At 38.4% G+C, this 21,351-nt stretch overlaps 1 long non-coding RNA gene across 1 annotated transcript in view; it reads right to left on the bottom strand.

The window, feature by feature from the left end:
• Positions 1-21,351, bottom strand: part of LOC110358882 (uncharacterized) — a 311,012-nt gene that overhangs the window by 276,207 nt on the left and 13,454 nt on the right. Inside the window, exon 2 of the long non-coding RNA XR_002413695.2 lies at positions 8,418-8,536. This is a non-coding gene — a long non-coding RNA (uncharacterized LOC110358882). The remainder of the gene's footprint in view (positions 1-8,417; positions 8,537-21,351) is intronic.

The raw sequence follows: 21,351 nt of genomic DNA, 5'->3' as shown, positions 1-21,351 counted from the left end.
TCTTGCAAATCTAGGATTTGGCGTGCTTTGTGGTACATCTCTTCCACATTGTACTTCCTCAGTTTCTCTCTCCAGTCCCCTCAGAGCTTATAGCCAGCTGGCCCTACTCCCTGCCTGCTGAGAGTTTTCGACCCATAAGCTCCTGATTGCCCCCTTTCAGTGGTCAATGTCCTCCACAATGCTCAGCTGCCAATCTTGCAGAGCAGACAAACTCTTCTGGACAGTTCTTTGGAGAGAGGGTCCCTTGGCTTAATACATTTTTTTGTTAAGCCTGAACTTACAACCCTGAATGTTCAGTGTGAACTGGAGATAAAAAGACAGCTGGCAAGTCTGCCTTGGCCATCAAATGTTGTAAGTCTGAGGCAGATATGTTACAAAATTCTTTGGTAGCACATATCTTAATATATGACAAACTAATAATTTAGAGAATTATGTACAAATGGAATGTGAGAAGTCTCACTAGTTCCTGTAGCATCACTTCCAGGGCTCACTTTACAGAAAGAAAGTTTGCAGAAAAAGGGATCCATCAGCAATTCTGATTTGTCTTGAGTCATGCCTTTTCTGCCAGATAACTGTTGCCTGACGAATTTAAACTCTAAACCTTCTGGAGTGATTTTGAGATTGTAGAATAATTCTCAACTGGGAAGCATCAAAATTCTTCAGGTGGTCTCCAAGGACAAGTCCTCATTTCTGTAGTAAATTAGGTCTTCAGTACGTAAGATACGTGTTTGTGTCAATAAAAAGAATAAATTTTTTCCCCAAGATACTATGGTGGAAGAAAGTCATAAGAATGCAAGGCATAGTACAGGCTTAACCGACTACACAAGCAATGCAGATTTCATACAGTGGAGATACTATCATTCTCTTTGATGCAGAAGGACAATGAAACAGCATGAGATTTAAAAGGCTTGCCTGAAGTTACACATTTATTTTGAAAAATGAGGAGAAAAACGACCTTCAAACCCGTGAATCCCACAATGGCTTTTACAAGTTTATCTTTCACACAACTGTGATGTTATTTCATGTGATTTGGATATTGATCCTCAAAGAAATGGACACAAGCTTCTTAATCTTGCAATGGATGATGAGCAATGGGGAACTTATCCAGTGGATTTACTGCTTTGATGTTGCTATTGTCTAGACTAACTCTTCAAGAACATTGTCTCTGCTCAGCACTGTAGATCACACCTGTTTCTAAAACCCATCAGAATACATGACTTGCCTCAGAATTGTTTGTCAGTTATTCATTCAGACATTTAATATTCTTACTGTATAACTAGTAGCCCAAATGATGGAATGTCTTAACTGTGTGCAAGAGAAAGAATCCTAAAATAGGTGGCCTGACAAAAGACACAATCACATCTATAGTGAACACAAGACACAGTCACACTGGTTCTTGTCCAGGTGTTTCCAGTGCTTTTATTTTTCTTGCCTTTTTGCTATAGCACTTTGAATGCAAAAGTGAATCAAACAGGAAAGTGAATCTACAATTCTATTCAAAGGAATATTTGTGAACATTTCTTGCTGTATTCCCCTTGTTTTGTTCATTACTATGTGATAGCTCTCAACTAAGTCACTTCTAGTGGTCTGAGCTTGACTTGAATCTAGAACTTGGAGCTGAACATAGTTTCATTCTCCAGGGCTGATCCCTTGAAACTCTTATTCACTCATCTGACCTAAAACACATCAAAAACAATGGGTGAGGGGGATGCGGGAAACAGGACTGAGTCTTACCTTTAAGAACAGTTGCTGAAGGCAAGCTTAGTGATGTGATGCTCTCAGAAACAGGACAGAAACTTCACAAAATTTTTTTCAAACTACTGACAAGTGGCTTTTTCAAGCATCTTTGGAATTAATGAGAAACACACACTGGAAATATGTAACAGCCTAGTGACAGTTGTACTTCCTTCCTCTGAATTTTCAATTGCGCAGGGAGTTGAAATCCATTTCACATCTTGAATAAAAAACTCTTCAGTATTGTTGAACATTCTAAGATCAGTGGAAATCTTTGTGCCTTTGTTTCACCTCTTATGAATACATTTGTCAGTGGGTAAACAGACTTGTGGTTGCATGGAACCAGCTGTTCTCAGTCAGGTAACACAGATATTACTTCTTGATATCATGAAGAACTGCTAATAGTTATTATCTTTCCCTTTGGTGCTATTACCAAACGTTTAAATTATTTTAAACTTCTGGATTAGTGAATCTCTTTTAAAAGTCACTTATTTAATCCTGGAAACATCAGGGAATCCTACCAGTGATACAGTCCTGCTGTCAAAATACATATTGTATTCCAGTTTGCATCTGTATTTATTTTCAATGCAAACCATTAAGGACTTGTTCAACAGTGGGAGTCTATTTATCTGCACAATGCATACTCTTGTTTACACATTATCACTTGTTAAGCATTATGTCTGCATATAAATAGACAAAAGCATAAACTCGACTGAAACTGCATGGATCTAACAGAGGAACACTCTTGACAGAACAGACTACGGGTTATGGTTTTTTAACACATCATTTTATGAATTGCCAAGCGATGAAAATGGTCAGAATTTTAATAATGCTTATAACAGAGTCTGTTTCACTCTGCTTTAAATAAATATGGTGCAATTGTTTGCATAAATAATACAGAATCCTAGACAGGTTAATTCTAAGAATAATTCAGTTAGGCCAGAAGCGAGAGGGAAGAACCAGATCTCCCATTCAGTAAGATGGGAACCACCGCAAGTAAAAAACACATTTTAAGAGGAATTGCTAAACCCATGTCAACCCTTTCGTGGTCATCACATTTTTAGGATGGGGTTTCCTAGCATGTTTACTATTGACATGCTGCTTTTGAAATCCAAGTCTGACTTATTTGACTCAGCCAACATTTTACCCATATTCAACAACATACTTCTCAATTTCCCTGGAGGCCATTTATACTTGGATGCAGGCATGTCTCCATCATTACCTTGCATCCCTCTGATACAGATTCCTTCCACTGGCACCTTTAACTGGATGACTGCAATGGCTTCCAGTAAGGTATAATTGCTCGTTTCGTACAAATTGCACAGCTAACATTCTTTCTTAAGATTAAAGATGTGATCTTAAGGTCAAAGGAAGAAATTTAATTGATGTCAGCACTTCTGCAGCTAGAAAACATTTTAATGCATATATAGGCTTCAGTTTTCATAATGCATTTTACTAAATTTATTGCTGTGTTATTTATGCCATCTGAAATGACTAGTATTCAAATTTTCTTTTGAGCTAACTTTATTTCAAATTTTGCATCAAATACATATTCTTCTTGTTACTTTTTCTATGTAACTTTTTTTGTTTATATTGCAGTGAGCCCAAAAGCAAGCCTTCTATTTGCCAAGAGGATTTTTTTACTGTCCTAGGGAAAAATGTATATATTCTTCCAACCTTGCCCTGAGAAACAACAATGTGACCTAGTTTCATATGATACAGTAAATATATTTTGAAAAAAGCATCTGAATGAATTTTTTTAAATGGCCAACCTCACCACGAACTGTAACATGACAGGATCATGATCTTCAAATCCTGTATTTCCCATTCTTCAAGAACTGCTAGCCAAGGCTCCTTGTCATGTCCAAAGTGATAGGTAGAGTTGGAAAACAAGATCAGAGTAATTTCTGTATCGGCCATGCCATGTAACATAGATAGAGACTCTCTTAAATGACATGAAATGTGTATCAAATTTATGTCTCTTAGATACTACTTCAGTCAATGACTTCTAGTAGACTCTTTCTGTCTATGATGTGGGGAGGGCATTTACAGTTCTAAGGTATTCTTGGAGGAGGTTTGAGTCTGATAAACAGCAGATCTTTCACTTTGTGCCTTAAAATAAAAAATACAACCACCACCCTTTGTTGAAACTCATCACTATTCCTTTTTTGGTCAGTTTTCCCGAAGGATTTATTAGTAAGTGGATTTATTTCTGTGTAGAAATCCTGCATTAACAATTATGTTGTGTTAAGCATCTAAGTGCTTATTAAAAAACAACTACCACCATCCTGCAGTCAATGGCCAATCCATTACAGTTTTCAGCTGTGTTAATACAGCACCGCAGAACATTACCACAGAGCAGAACATTTCTGTGTAAGGGAGCAGATGGGAGCTCAGTGCTGCATATTTTCTGTTCTCAAGTGGATTTTTAAGATCAATCTGCTGTCTCTGGGGAAAATCCACAAATGACCTGTAAAAATGCAAAGCCCAACAAGACTCCATGCCAAGAACATAGGCTGGAGGGACTGATCTTCCCTCCTCAACTTTCAAGCTACATGAGATACATCTTTTCCATTCTCTGACGTGGAGGCTGGAGCCTTGGCGGGTGCTCTCCAGACCTCCTGTGTGACCATTCCTCACCACCTAATGAGCTGAACCTTACATGCTGTTACTCCTTCCTGTATTGAGTGGACTAACTTGGGTTATCAGGGGAGAGAAATGATGAAGATTTTCTAGGTACTACACTCCCAGACTACCTTAGGTATTTTCACCATTTTCATTTTCTTCCCTCATAAGTAGGTCTGATCCTAATCTCTTCTAATGATGATCTCTCCATAGAACAAAGAGCAGGGAAAGATCTAGCAAAGTCTCCATCTCATCTACTATAATAACTGCCTTCTCCCTAACTATATAAACATACGAACCAGTGACGCTGAGGTGAAAAACTTTTCATTCTTCTCAATTCATCCCACATTCCTAGATTCTTTGCCAATTTTATTAAACGAACAGATTTTTTATTTAGATTGATTTGAAGAGATATTTGCTTTAATGTTTCTGCTGCCTTGATTAGCATTTTAGAGACATTTGATGATAAAGTGTTATTGTACTCCTCACAGAAAATTCAAACTCCGGCTTTTTCTAGATCATCAACCAGATGAAAATTAGTTTTGCAGTATGGTGTAATAGACAATGTGCATCTAATGTTTACATGATACGGGGATCTGCATACCTCTGTTGATGCCAGTGAAGTGACCTGAATTTAACCAGATCATATCTTGGTCTTAACCAGACACCAGGTTAAGGAGGCAAGAGCCAAGGCTCTTTTCAGACTGACATCTCAAAAGTGGTGCTCAGGCCAGCCCCTCACACCTTCCTCTTGCTGTGCTTCACATGTGCCACAGGGCACCACCTTCTCTCTGCCTTCCATGGTTCTCGAGTGCAGAAACAGCGGTCTGCTCACCTGTGACCGAGTAAGCACTGTGCCCCAGGGACAAAAAGGACTGAGACAGGCAACAGCACTGAACCCTGCACTTAGAAGCCCCAGTTCCCAAAGAGGAGTCCAGCTGTACACAAGGGCTCTGCCAGGGGATGGGTTGAAGGACCTTGAATGGCCTGCAAATCCACACCAAACAAAGTGTGGGTAGCTCCTACTCTCTTGCAGAATGTGGCTGTGAACATTTCCAGAATTGCTGCTGTCTGCAACACCCTTGAACAGCATCCCAAGATGACAGTGAAATTAATCAACTTTGTGTTTCATCCTCTGCTTTAAGAATTGCCAATGGACCGCACACCTGCTTTTTCTCTATAAATATTTTACTTCCAGGAAACCCAAGTTAGTTTGTTTTTCTTAACTATAACATTGTTGTTCTAGTATCATGTTGAGCAAAAATATGTGGTTACAGAAACTTACTTTAGGTGATCACAGCAATATAAATGTGATTGATTCAGAAAAGCTAAGCAAGGAATACTAGTGCAATGCTTTGCTGGATAATGCATGTTCTATCCTATCAGTTGTTTGTATCTTTTATGCTTTAAAAAAACTCACTACAGATAAAAATAAGTCAGTGCAAACACTTAAAGCAGTTACCATAGCAGAGAACAATGGAAAAGCAAAAAAGCAATTATCAGGTTACATGTTTTGGCATGTGTTGAGAAATGTCTAATGCCATCACATCTTAGAATTACAAGTAGCGAAACCCTACACCAAATGAAAACACTAGAAATATCTAGCATCAGCTCTAATCACTGCTGCTGCTGTGCATATATGTATATACAGAAGCATACAAATTATTTAAGCAACATTACCTTTGAATTTAAAATGTTTGCATCTCTCACTGCAGGCACACCACAAGGCCACCACCATAAAATATCCTGCATCTACCAATTCCTTCCTACCAGTTGGGCAGTTTCTTCAACCTATGTTCTGTAGGCAGCCTTTGTTTTGAGAACACTACTCATTTCTGCCTTATGATTCTATGTTTCTGCTTATGACATAGGCAGCAAAAAATCTTCCACCATAAATGGCAGCTACTCCAGACTGGGTGAACATAGTACTTCCCTCTTCTACAGGTCAAAATTTTATTACTTAATGTGTATGCTGGTGGTAGTTTAAGATATAATTTTATTGATAGTCCTAAAGATGCTTCTACAGTTGAAAACTATTACATTGGTACTAAAAATTCATGAAACATCAGCTACAGAATTGACTACAATAAATGCAGAAGCCAATGGCACATTAAAATTACCTTCATGAATTATCTGTATATGTCTTGTGAATACTTTTTTGTATATAAATGCAGATTCTCTAAATATGTTATCGTACACATTTGGGACTGAAAAATTGATGCACATATTTGAACTCAGCCAAAGCACTTTGGCAAACCAAAAGAAAATTCATAGTAATTGGAGTCCAAGCATGTGAAGCCACTGGGCTCAGTTGGCAGGGAAGCTCTATTCCCCTGCTTCTGCCTCTTTTCCACGCTCACTAGGTAGTCCCCAGAGGAGAACAAAGACGGTCAAGAAAGGGCAAGCACTAAAACATTACAGTTACAAATTACTCCTCCAATCTTACTTCTTATGCTTTCTCTAGACTACAGAGGAATGGGGCACAGACTGGAGAGCAGAAAGAGACAAAAATCAGGACTGCGGGGGAAAATACAGAGAAAGACAGGAAGTCCAAATATGTAATAATAGAATCAAGAAGTAATTGAAGAAGAAGCAAGACATTATTAAGAGCATGAAAGTTTTCCATATGTGTATCTCATTTATTACAGATCAATCATTCTGAAGAAAAAGTGGCAGGAACAAAAACAACCCAAACATCAGTGATCACATTTAAAATTGACAACATGTGAAAGAACACAGAATCACCAAGTTTGCACATACTCTTGTCAAAAATACATCCATGAACAAGCCAAAATGGACCACTGTTTGGTAACCACTGTATCTATAGATACAGGTAATTCTTCAAGTTTCTCATTTACCAGTGTGGAAAAAATGAAATCTACCAAATGAAATGCCAGCATAAATGAATGTCATGGTCCTTTCATTACTCCTTTTCCTGAGCTATATACAGAAAACAGACACACAATCTCTTCTATGTATATACTAGGAGCCAGGGCGGGAAATGGAAAAAAGAGCCTGTGACAGAAAATGGTACCAAAAGATAGAAAGTACTCCTAGCAGATCTGTTTGGGAAGTGCCTGAGAATGGCACTGTAGGCTTAGATGAATATTTAAATACACAGGTATTAAAAAATAATGCAACTGCTGAGGCTTTGGTGAGTAGTATTTTTAAAGGACTTAAATTTCACCAGGTTGTACACCTACAGCCCTCACTAGTTTGCCTAGAGTTGCCCAGGACCCACAATTTTTTCCACTAATAGTTTTCAGAAGGTATGCATTATTGTCACCTTAAAAGTTTTGGGTTTCTTCTGCCTTGACTCCAAGCAAGCAACTTCAGTAGGACAGTCTAAATTTCTAATGATTAATTCCTGACCTTTCTTTTACAGGGATAAAGGCATGTGCTGGTTTGGCTAGGATAGAATTAATTTTTGCAGGAAGCTGGGTGGTGACACAGCCAGCACAGCTGACCCAAACTAGCCAAATTATATTCAGTATTATATGACATCATGCTCAGTATATATCTGGGTGAATGACTGGGAGAGAGAATCACTGTTCAGGGGATACTCTGTCTGAGACCAGGGAGCTTTTTTTGCTTTTCCTAGGACCAGTTGTTTGGCATGATTGTATTTGACCACAAACTGCTGTCTGGGTCTCTGCTCTTCTGGGATCAGCTGCATGGGACTGGTGTTTGTGATCACTGCTTGGGGGATCACTGCCTGGGACTGGGCTGGGCATCATTTTTTTAGGTTGGTGAGCACCCGCATTGTGTAGCCCTCGCTTTGTATATTCTGTTATTATTGTTGTTGTTTATCTCTTCCTTTGCTGTTCTGTTGAACTATTTTAATCCCAACCTACAAGTTTCACCTTTGTTTCCTGTTTCTCCTCCCTGTCCTGGGAGGCGGGGATGAGTGAGTGGGCAGCTGTGTGGTCCTAGTTGCCAGGTGAGGCTAAACCATGACAAGGCACCATTATGAAAAAGCAACCCCCCCACACATACCCCACACTCTGAGAAACAGCCAAAGGCATTAGTTGCACCATTAGCTAATGGAAGATACAAACCTCAAACACTCCTGAAGACTGATAGGGCTACAACTGTTGTCTCCTTAGAAGTATCTACAGAACAATTCTCTTGTCCTCTTGTTGTCCAAGAACACATTGCTCGCAGTTCCCAGGAGACTCTGAGCCAATGAAGATGGTAAAAAGGAGAAAAAAAATTAGGCAGTATTGTAGAAAACAATGAATGGAAGTTTAGACTTTCGTGTCTAACAACCCTACATGTCTTTCCATAGTCTTAAGAAATGCTTCCAGATAGCACTTGAATTTGTATGTTTTATTGAAATAGCTTGCTTTGTTCCTAAATAGAAAGGATTCTCCAAATGTAAAATTAGCCTTTGCTTGATCTCAAATAGTCAAAGCACTGTATTGAAACTTGGCAATGAAGCCTTTGTTCATGAGCATAACATTTAGCATCAGATGAAAGCTGCTATGCCTGGAAGTTTAAGTTTGCAAGACTGGGAACCAGTTGTTTGAAAAAGCTGCTTCTTCTTTCCTAACAAAAAAAAAAAAAAAAAAAAAAAAAAAAGTCAGTGATAATCTCTTTTAAGTTAAATGGAAACAAAAAACACACTAAAAAACACCCTAAAAATTTGGAAAGAGTTACTGCTATATGCAATTACAGACAGAGATTAGACACGGCTCTAGGCCTTGCAGCTCACACATTAACCTTGGCCAAATCACTTCATTTTTTTCTTCCTCAATTTGTTTAAGTAGGAAATAAGAATAAAGACTCTCCCTTCACAATAGCTTAGTCAAAAGGTTTACAAAAGTGTTTGGAGATCTTGGGGGATAAGTCTGCACATAAAAGCAGCACATTTTTATTGCAATGGACAAGTATCACCTGCTGGATGAGTTGGAGTGCAGAGGATTAAAGAAAGTGCATCAAAAGAAAAGCCTTCAGGTCCATAAGCTGCAATCTATGTAAATATATCAAGCTACAGTCTCCTCACGCCTCAGCTACTTAATGAAAGGCACGCAACCAAGCCACCAGTCTGAGCTGAATGCCTTTAACTTATTAATTCCTCATGGACAAGATAAGGAGATAGGAAACCTCTGAAGCATGTAAATTCCATTGTTTTAAAGTGTAAGCTGTTTTAAAGTGTAAGGTCTTTTAACCCTGCATAGTCACACCAGATATTTGAAACACTCTGTCAACACCTGAATGTCAGACAGTCATCTCCTAATTTTGTTGATCTACTCCAATTCAATTTGTCTTGAGCCAAGGAACAGCTCCCCTCCAAGCATCAGTTAAACAACTCAGTAGTGAAGAAAGGGGAGAAAAATCCCTGGTAAGATTCTACACTTCAGTAATGGGAGAAACTGAAAAGAGCTATGGGCAGCCTTGAGAATCAGCTGTGAACAGCCAGACAGGTATTTAGAATAATGAAACTGTTTTAACTTTTACTGAAAATAAGCATGCAAAGGAACCCAGCTTTCAGAATTAACTGGGAGTGGAGGGCACTGTGACCCCATTACTAACAACCTATTTCCCCAGGTACACTGGAGTCCTCTCCAAGGCAGGAGGAACTGTTCCTCTCCTCCCACGATGTCTTCTGAGAAACTATTAAAAGTTTGGGGCAATCCTTACTCTTTCTCAACAAAATGTGTTAATTACAAAATCTATTGAAATACATTCTTACACAAATTGCAGCTTGATTCTGGGGACTTGTATGGCAGAACTCCAAAAATGATAGAAAATTTTACCTAGATACTTCTCTGGGCATCTAACCCTCTCATAGATTATAAGTACAGGAGTAAGAATTAATCCAGAAATAAGAACTGGTTGCTGACAGCCAAAAATACTATGTAATCAGCAGAATTCTTTCCTTGTCTGCACTGGTATTACACAACTCAAGTAACAAGTTTAGTGAAACAGCTTCTGATTTACAGCAACTGGGAACAGAACTGGGACAACATATTTACAGGATACCCCACAGACCACTAAGTGCAGCTAACAGAGCAGCTTGGCTGTACAGAAGCAAAGCACAAATAAATCATTCTCAGGCTCTGGATCTCAGTAGAAAAACATCCTGCTTTGCTCCATGACTTTCCCCCATCAGGTTCATATGTAGGTGAATTCCATTGATACCCACCAGCTCCAATGTGCTGCTCCACATAAAGGTAATGTCAATTCTCTGAAAGTTGTTGCAATTTTTTTTTTCAGATTAGCTCCTCATATCTCCCTATTTTTCAGCAACAGCTACCTTAGCAGTTCAGCTGCTACTGCTAAGACAAGGTGGTTGTTGAGTAGAGAGAAGAAAGAAGAAATAGGTGTACTGCTTACCAAAATGTAATCAATTCCAGTGAATCAATGCTACCAAAATAAAATATTGAGTTATTATTAGATAGTCTTGCTTCAGAATGGTAGATCAAGTGTTGATTACAGTTTTACGTTCATTCTTTGAATAATCAGACCATTTTAACATGTGCCAGAAGTGAGTATATAAAGGCACTTACCTGCCAGAACAAACTCAGAGTGAAGGGGAAGTGAAACTTGACTGAAATCCCCTCACTATGAACAGCCAAATTTGTAAGCATATTACAGTCCCCAAAAAGAAAGGGAAAGGGCCAGAAAGGGAAAGCAATGTGTGTTTCCAGGCATATCATAAGCTGTTGAAAGCATAATAATGCTTTTCTGATACCACTGCATCCCGGGAGGGTTTGGTATTTCTATCTTTCAGTCAAATAGGAGTCAAACACCATGTTCTGATTGAAAGCACAATTCAGTGCTCCACTAGGTAAAATTTTAATATATAAAAAATGCAGTAAAAAACCAGAGGAATGCAGTGAAGGAAGCAGATGCTTGACAAGATAACTAAAGGGTGCCAAAACTTAGATAGAGTCTTGTGGATAGAGTAACTGGGGCACACACTAAGTTCTTCAGTGGATTTATGCCAGCAAAGCTTCACTAGTCTTACTTTCCAGCTGCACAGTCCCATCCACCAGCTGAACATCAGTTTCTTGTTATTGTGAGAGGCAGAGGTTACTGATTCAGCTGTCACATTCACAGAAGAGACATCTTTCTTTCCAATAAGTGGAGGGTATGTGAATACTTATAATAGGTGGCAGAATGACATACTATTGCATATGGCCTTTCTTCAAGGAACATTTCCCTCTGCAGTTGAAGCATAAGAGAAACAGCAGTGTCTTTTATCTTACAGTATACTAAATTTCACTTTAAAAAAAGCTGGGGTTCTTAAGTAGCAAAGCTACTTTTGGAAAGCTAGCCTTCTACATCTTATAAGCATTATTGAAAATAAAAAAGGCATCTTGCATCTTATTGTCGGAAAATTATATATATACAAGTTATATACCAATGCGACAATGCAGGCAGGGTCAGCAGAGAACAATGTCAGAAACCTTTCTGAAATCAGACAGAGCAGATTTTTCAACAGAGGAGAAGTTCACAAAGCAGAACCCAAAAATACCATCAGGAATTTCCACACTATTCTCCCTACCAAATATTTGCTGCCATGGTTGATGAAAGCTACACAGCCTGCTTCCTCCACGGAGTAAAAGGATCCAAGAGGTCAAGGAGCACACCAAAAGAAACTGAAGCAATACTCTCCAGCTCCCAAAATATGATCAGTGACCTCACTAGTTGTTCCTGTTGATAAAGCCCAAGTACTCAGGGCAAACATGGCATCTTTAAATCTTTTTTTTTTGCTGGTACAGTATAAATGTCTCCACCCTTTTCTTTACTTGTGTCCTAAAGATGAACCAGACCAGGATAAATGACTCTCTATCTTCCTGATATAGCTACTGAAAATAACTTCATCTAATATAATCTGTTTATTACTACCGTAAAACACTTCCTTCTTTCTTTGGGTCACAGGCAGAAGGGTAAGCTGTTTGAATGCCTAAGACAGTCCTAGAACACAAAACTCCAGCAAACGTTAATAGAGCTTCATATATAATCAGCACTGTTCTCAGCTGCAAGGAAATCTGATTTATAACAGGCTACCACTGCAGCAAAGCCATGAAAGGTCCTGAAGAGATGCATGGCTCCAATAAATTCAGAAGCCATTTCAGAATTTAAGCTGAGGGTCACATTCTGCTCTTGGTTATGCTGGAGTAATGGCCTTGCAATCAACAGAGTTATTCTTGATTTGTATCATATCTGGTAGCACAATCTGGCCACCAGCCTCCAGAACCAGGCTCCATTCTCTAGAGAACTTTGAAATATTTCTAAGCTTGTTATTTTTAAACTTGCAGTAATAAACAACAGCATACAAGCTTTTGGAAGCAAAATATTTCCTCCTCCCTAATGAGGGTATTAAAAGCAGATCTCCCTTGTGTTATTCTCAAGAACATCCAAAAACATGCTAAAAATAAGGAAATAAAAGCAAAATCTCCAGACCTTTGGAGGGCCATAAACCATCATTTTTCAGATAATTAGTAAACCTGGATCACCGAAATTAAGAGAAAAAAAAAAAAAAAAAAAGACAAAACATCAGTCACCAATATAGACACTTTGGAGTATCAATGAAGTATCCAGGGTCAAAAGAGTGTAAGGAGACAGAATATTGGAGTACCTGAAACACTGATCTAATCTTGTATGTGGATTCCTACACACATTTTATAGTCTGAAGTAACAAAGGAGAGTTGCTTACAGAAATACCAAGACTCACCTCTTTGCTAACAGCAACATTATGTTGGTTGCCTTCTGCCTATTTATTACAATAGCTAAGCACCTTAGAAATGCATCATTTAGATTCAGGTAAATCACCAGGCACAGCTATTTAAAAAACAAACAAACACAAAGAAAAAACAGAAAACAAACCACACAAAAAAAAAAAAAAACAAAAAAAAAAAAAAAAAAACAAAAAAAAAACCACAAACAAACAAAAAAACACCTGTCTAACCTATACTTCCTTGTGAGATATGCAAAACAAAAGAAGAAAACCAGATTGCTGTCTGGAAAGCAGTGGCATAGAGGAGTTTTTATGTCAGCATCCCAGCCTGACATCTTGTTTTCCAGGAAAAGCGAGACAGGTATGTGTTCTCCCCCAGTGCTGGGGAACTGAAACAATCTCACAGGGTCTGACTGCATCAAAACAAGATGGAAGTTGCATTAAGATTGATTCCAGCCATTTTGAGTATTTAAGTGATCCAACTATTTCTCAACTCTTAGCCACAGCCAAAATAAAAGAGCTCTTACAGGTTGTTCTCCTTACCTCTACCCCTTCACTGGAAAGACAAACCTCCTTGTCTTCAGCCACTGTAAATTCCATCCTGAGGGGTTGCCCATCTTTAGGCATTTAGGGCTTATGAAGGTAAATTCTATCTTCTAATTGCAGATAAAACAATTGCCAAGTCAAACAAACAAGCAAAGAAACCTTACCACCTCCTCTGCCGTCAGAGATCATCCAGTACATGCAGGGAAAGGCCCACAGGAGTGACTCATTTCATGTTGACTTTCATTCTATAAGTGATGTTGGACTGTATCTAACACAATGTAATCAAAGACTCTGCAGAGCAAGAGATGTCCATTTGCATGTGGGATTTAAAGCAACGCTGTGTTACAAATCATGGTGCAATTAAAATGATTCAACATATGTGACCATCAGGATTTCATTGCAGAAGACTGCATATAAAAAAATATAAGTACTTACATGCAGGCACTAGAAAATTGCTGTGCCAGGACATGCACACTTTAGACGGTAGTGTGTTTTAATCACTATTTAATAGTAACATTCTTATGGTAAATATGTTTTACGAAAATGCAGGGCTAGTGCTGAGAAGTGAAATTTGAAATCCACTAGATACTACAGCAGGAATTCAACTAGAAGGAGACAAAACTCAAACTAAACATCTTTATTCCTATAATAAGACATTAGTAGATACAATATGAAGAAAAAAAGTATTAAAAATACAGACTGCATACAGACTGAAAAAGCAAAGATGTAGGCATACTCCAAAATAAATTAAAATAATTTATCCTAAATATATCCACACAAAACAAAGCAATTATGAAAAAAAGCATGGGAGAATAAATCACACAGTAAGATCAATTCTAACAGTTGTAGCCTGAAATAATTGACTACAAAAGATCATCCAGGAGATCACGTCCTCCCAATGAAACTCTCATAGGCTATATATCCCAGAAGACTACATGGCAAACCTGGGCTTTAGCGACTGGCTTTATGCATCAGTACAGATTGAGAGTGACAAGACTGATTCCTTTGCAGTTGTTCTGCATTTGCAGTCATGTAAATGGAGGCAAAGCCTAAGCCCTACAGAAAAGGATTTATTGTCAGGTGCTGTGAAAAGGAGAAAGTACTATTTCTTGGATGCCCCTCATCGTAACAGAATAGTGCCAAGGCAGGGATGGGAGCCTAATGGACCCCTTGTCGTAAGGGTGAAAAGAGTAGGAAAATTAATAAACTACAGATTAATTTTAATGCAGAAACAGACTATCAGATATTTTTTTTCACTTCCACAAAACAGAAATGTGAATGGGGAGAGATGGATACTTTAGCTAGCATTCAGTAAAAACTGTCTTCCCACTTTTATGGAGATTACTGCAAAAATATCAATAACTTTGAGCATGCCCAGATGTGCTGGTTGGTAAAAACAAAAATATTTTAGTACAAAGCTAGAGAAGCTTTATTTTTACTGTGCCAGTAATTGGTCATTAACAAGACATGAAGAGAGAAAGCAGCTACAGATTGAAAATGAAAACAATACAAAAGAAGAAAGATATATAAAAGTCAAGAGTAGAGAATATCCAAAGAAATCCTAATAGGAAAATTACTTGTTAGGGTAGAAATCTTCCTTCATTTCAGCAACAAAGTTTCAAGAACCATCTGACATCTATATATGGGAACCTCTCCAACCACAAAGTTTCAAGGACAAAGTACCATCATGATGCCAAACCCATATTTTATTAACTTAATAATTTCCAATATCTTAATCCATCTAAGGTAATCAGATATGAATGCACAAGCTTATATTGATCCACACAAGGCAAAATTTATGTTTATTGGCTACCTGGCTGACAGGCTCTTTCTTCTGACCTTTTTGATCACAGAAAGGTACAACTGTCTCTCACATCTGGTATTTCCTCATCCTGCGACTTCCATTTAGCCTATAGATACAATGATTTAAGATGCCTAAAACAGTTGCTTATAGCTATTACTTGTAAGGTTATACCTTCTCTTCCTGCTGAAAGAGTTAGGATTAAATGGGGGGGAGTCATTGATGCGAAATAAGTTTCTTTATACCAGTTTGGAAATTATAAACCTCATGGAAGCCTTTCAAATCAATCTGTCAGAGTGCAATAGGCACAGGTTTTATTTCCCTTCAGCAAGTAAGCACTTGCTGTACTTAAAAGCCATCTGTCTTACATTCCTTGCAGAAGCAATTTCCCCATTCTGCCTTTGAAAACAGTATAGGGAGCTCATTTCAGTATCGGGGTGACATTGTCCTCTGGCCTTGAGACAAGCCACTTTCCTGCAGATACTGCTTTGAGTGGCACTGTGCAGTCTCACACTACGGGTTTGTACAGGAAAAGTGAAGCAGCATGGAAAACCAGCAGATGCCAATGAGAAGAAAGGGTTAAATATGAAGGGTCGGGGAGCACGGGGTTTAGGAAAGGAGCAATGAGTCATTTGGGAAAGAGAACTGTAAGTGTTTGTGAGAGATGTAGCCACATGAGCTAGAAGGACAACATAAATTTTCCACAGCTGACCATAAGAGAAGACAAAGTTGCAGGGAGGGGGACTACAGACAAGGAAGAGCACTGGGAATACTGCCAGGCTGTGTGGGGCAAAAAGTCTCTACTCTGCCTCCTGCCCTTGGGCATCTCTTCCAAAACAGACCTGTATCCAGCAGGGGAAGAGAGGAGAACATCATGTTGCTCCCTTCCCACAGCCTCTGGGAAGCAATTACAGGTACTTGGTATTCCAATTAGTATTAAAGTCAGTCTAGTTCAGTGCAAGTGAGGATACTATATTCCTATCTGGATTTCATCCAATGTTCCTAAGACAGAAAGCAGATGGTTTTTAGCTTAATTCTCTGATAAAAGCAGAACCTTTAAAATGATGCTGCATAATAATCCTTTAAGACATTTGTTTATAAGTACTTCCTAAATAACACTGCTTATCATTTGAAGAAGACAGGACTTGGGGACTGTTCTCACCTTTCAGAGAGAGGGCATTTGCTAGTCAAGATTCCTCTTATTATTGTTCCATTATTTCTGCAAGCACAGGACAGAACGTTGACTAGTAGACTATAAAGCATCATAAATAATTAAAGATAACACTGACAAAAAAGAGAAACAGAATATGTTTACTGAAGCAGTAGTCATCCTTGTAATACAGTTTACTTGCTAGTGCACGAAATTCATTTATGGATAAGTTTTTTTCACTCACCACTGCAAACTAGCAAGGTTAGGGCTAGGGTTAGGATTAGGATTAGGGTTAGGGTTAGAGTACAAAAAGACAAAAGGCAAGGCTTCATTTTCAAAAGTGAAAAATCCCCATATTTATACATCTAAGTAGATACTTAAATTCAATGTAGTTGTTTCCTTGATTCAGACATTTCTGGATCACACGTTATGTGTTTGATTTTCCAAAAGGCAATGCACATATGTTTAATCATAGATTGTATATGGAGAATATATGAATGTATACAAAAAATGAAGGCAGAAGCCATATCTCAAGTTGTATTCTGTATATATGATGCAACATATTAAAAATGCAGTTAATTATACAGAATAACTAGTTGTAAAGATTCATGAAGTAAGATTCTACAACTTGTATCACAAATTCCTATATTAAAGGCTGGTTCCTTCAGTGATGGACTTTTCTACCATTTAGAGTTTTTCCATTTACATATTTATGCACATGAGTTTTAAAAGCTGGACATACACATATATCTTTTATTAGACATACATGACTACATGTATATGTCAATTACCAGAAATGCCACTCATCCTTTATTGACAATGTGCCCAAGCATTGGTTTTCAAAAGCTTGCAAAATAAGCTGCAGAACTGAAGTGTATTCATCATAGTGCTGTTAAACTTTTAATTTGTTACCTATATAAAAACAATTGTCCAAATCTCTAGGAGGTGTGTGGAGAAAGAAAAAGGTTGATTCTTTCTAGGCCCTTACTTGAAAAGCTTCCTTATATTTAAAGAACAACCCTTTAGCTAATTACTTCCATCATCTTAAACTTGAAGGATCACAGATCCACAAAAAATGCTAGTGGAATTTGTATTAAAACACAAGCAATGTAAAGCTTGAAAACATGAACTCTGAAGATTTGAAAATCCACCAAGAAACCAGTATTCAAGTGCTTTTTTAAAAACAAAACAAAACAAAACAAAAACCAAAACAAAAACAACAACAACAACAACAACAAAACACAAAAAAAAAACCCTCAAACATGTGAGAAAGCTTAACTCAGTCTTTTCTTTTTGAAGTCCAACTAACTCAAAATAGTGACAGCTTGAGGCTAAAGATGGGAGCAAAGGGCACGCAGAAGTGAACTGAGATTGCGCTGCTGGGAGTCTCCCTGCCACTTAGCACAGCTCAGCACCACTAAACTCATCCAGCATGGGATGGCTTTCCAATAAATGGCAGGAAGATCACACAATAGCTGTTTTCCTTGGTTGCTTGGTTCCCCGTGTATTCATGGGGTAGGTATGAAACGCATGTACATTTCAGAAATGACTGAATCAAAATACGCAAGTATTTTACTTTGGATCAGGATTGTGCTTTTGGAGCAACTCTGCCTCACTAAGCACACTTTTAGTTCACATTATGGGGTAGTTTTGGAGTGGGAAGACTGGGTTCTTTTTGGATGAAACTCAATTAGACGGTGTGTTCCAAGAGTCTGTCTAATGTTCTGCAGCCACTCTAGACGATCGAGTCCACAGCACCAAGCTACAACTGACCCAGAGTAAACTGTTGAAGTACACAGTGCTGGGTCCTCAGTCCCAGCTGTTCTGCTACACACACCTGTTTCTGTTTGATAATACAGACATAGCCATGAACCTCGCTTCACTGAGACCTACCTGCTTTATGCGGTCTGTGTCTTTTGAGCAAGTCTTTTCCAGCTACAATTGTGTGCTACTATTCCAGCCCTCCAATGTGACAGCATGTTGCTAATGCAATCAGTTAATGCTGCTGCATTCTGCTGCAGCTCCACAGTGGATTGGAATCCATCCACTCATACATATTTGTGACACCAAAGATTCATCAGCAGTGAGCTCTAGTTCTCAAGACTCTTTCATGCTTTCTTTGCCCTGACACACGAAACTGCTGCACTGCATCATATAATAGCTTGGCACCACCTGGCTTGCTAAGTCACAAGATCTGTAGGACAAGAGAACAGAGAGTGCAGCCATTTGCATGAATCTCTCCTAAACCAGTGTCCCTTTCTCAAAAGACTTTACCTTGTGGTGTTGGCTTACGATAGGACAGGCTGCTTAAAAAATAAAAAGGGTGGGGAAGATAAGGTAAGGTGGAGAGAAATATACTGTTCCTAGGAATAAGCTGGAGATACCAGTTTGAAGCCTATCTATTTCTGTTAAGCCTTGATCAACAGCAAACTCAATGACAATGTATAAATCCACCTGGCTTGTGCCTAACAGCTGTAAAAAGGACAAGGATATTTAATCAAAGCCATACATGCGCAGAATCGGACACGGTAGAAACTTTAGCCTTTAAAAGGCAGAATGGACAGTCTTGCAGATAAATACTTCTTTAGCATAAAGAATTACACATCTTAGTCTGCATTTCTCCATTTTTTTGAGTCATGGGCTGTATTAGATAATTCTGTCAAGATTAAAATTCTACTTGCTCTCTGCTCTCTTAAATGGAAATTCTCATCTCTCTTTCCTTGTTTATCCTCTTGCAGCTCAAAACTCTTCCTGAACTCTCACAGTAGCTTTGAACTGCAAGGTCATCTCTTCCTTGTCTTAATCCTAACAGCTGGACTCCAAATTCTCCTGGTTTTTGTTCCTTGCTGAAGCTCCTTTCTCACACCTTTTGCACTTGCTTGACACAGAATATTTAAAATCGGAACAACACATCCAATATTCATGAAAAAGTGTGTCATTGCCAAATGGCCTTTGTAGTGTAGGAAGTCTCTCTCTGGCCTTTGAATATAACAGAAAACTTCTAGTTCTTTGCTGCTCACCCACATAATTAAGAAGCAGGGCATTGATCAGTAGCTTATACATATATAGAGGCCGAGTTCCTGGCTGTGCTGAATTCAGAGATATGCTTAGGAGAAAACATGACTATAAGCCACATCAAAAATAACTTCATAAAAAAATAACTTTACAAAATCACACTTTGCTTTGAGATTCAAAACCTATTTCATATATTCAGAATTTATAACAGCATCACCTTTGAAAGGAAAGGGAACTCTATTAGGCTGATAGCAGTCATGGTATGAAAAATTGCCTTGTCTAACTGAAATCTGATTCAAATGGCTTGGATATCAAGATTTTAAACATTGCATTCTTAACTACATGCATAAAGATTTTTTTCTACACAAATTCATCTGAGCAATGTGATTATTTAGGTACAGATACAAGAAAAAAATGAAACTGATTACAGCGATGCTTACCAGCTTCACATTATCATGAATCTGTTATGTGTATTTCACTACACGTATATTTCACAATATATATTCAGGGGTGCGCCTGTGGAACAGAACCAATGATGTTAGACCCTGCAGAAGCACAAGAAAGAGAGGACAGAATAGTTACTGCCCTAGAAAGCTCTCTCTGTAAATATAGTAAATAGTTTGACCTTCAAAATCTGATCGTTTATGCTCAGAGTATGCGATTTTACTGCACGTGAAGGTTTTCAGGTACCACAGCCTCCCATGGACATGTACAGTGAGCCATCCTTTAGTGTGGAGAGAGCAGAACGGTTTTCCCCAACATTGCCACACATCCAGACTGTCCCAGGGGCTGCACTGGCTCCACTTTGTGCCCTGTAGCTGTATCTCATGCAGCCTTCCATGCCATAATCCAGGCTACAGAATGCCTTTCCCTGCCCTGCTAGGGTGGCTTACTCGGTAAGCCTGAGATGGGATGGAAGACGGAAATCCGTAACCATTTTGTGGTCAGTCGGCACAGCAAGAGAATGCAAGCAAGGAAATACTGCTCAGGAAATAAGGCAGATAAACCATATCTGAGTGCTTGGGTTTTCCCTCTCTCCACCACCTTCAACTCTCCTCCACATCTCTGTTACATGTTAATACGTCAAACAACTTGCATTAAACCTGAAATGAGCTTACCTGGGACTGAGGCTGAACATGTTTCTGTATTTTGATTGCTGTTTCCCTTTTGGCTTGGATTTACTAACACCCCCTTTGTTGGAAAAATCGTGGGTGTATGTAAATAAAGCTATAACTCAAAATATTCTGCACAGCAATCTTCTGTGAAAATACAATGTGGATTTCTGGTAGTAAAGAGTGACTGTACTAATAAATTTTTTTATATTTTTTTTATTCATCTCCAGAATGTAGAAATTTTAATAACTTTACTGAAGTCACACATGAAAGGATAGAAAAGAGACTACAGAAATTCAGCAGCAATAGCAATTTTGTCTTAAAATGATGACTGTTACACCTTAACCACCAAGTCTGAAAAAATCCAGTTCACACATCTCAACATAGTCAAAAGAAACAAAACACCAACAAGAAGCAGCACATCTCTGACCCTTTAGACCTTTCAGATTTCTCTAATCAGTGTAATTTTGTACCAATCAATATATTGGTATTATCTGACAAGAAGGCCTACTAATTATAGAAAACAGCTTGGCCACCAAAAATATTACATTACTGAATATTCATATGTGAGTGTAAATACCAATTTAAGAACTGCTTATATTATGTTGGCCTAATCATTACTGGAGTAATGTACTAAAAGTACTCTGTCAGTCCCAGAGATTTTGTTTGGTCAAGTGAA

This window comes from Columba livia, chromosome 1 (genome assembly GCF_036013475.1).
Source record: "Columba livia isolate bColLiv1 breed racing homer chromosome 1, bColLiv1.pat.W.v2, whole genome shotgun sequence".
NCBI classification, from domain to species: domain Eukaryota; kingdom Metazoa; phylum Chordata; class Aves; order Columbiformes; family Columbidae; genus Columba; species Columba livia.
The sequence above is the reverse complement of the archived record's forward strand: the minus strand, read 5'-3'. Positions and strand labels throughout refer to the sequence as shown.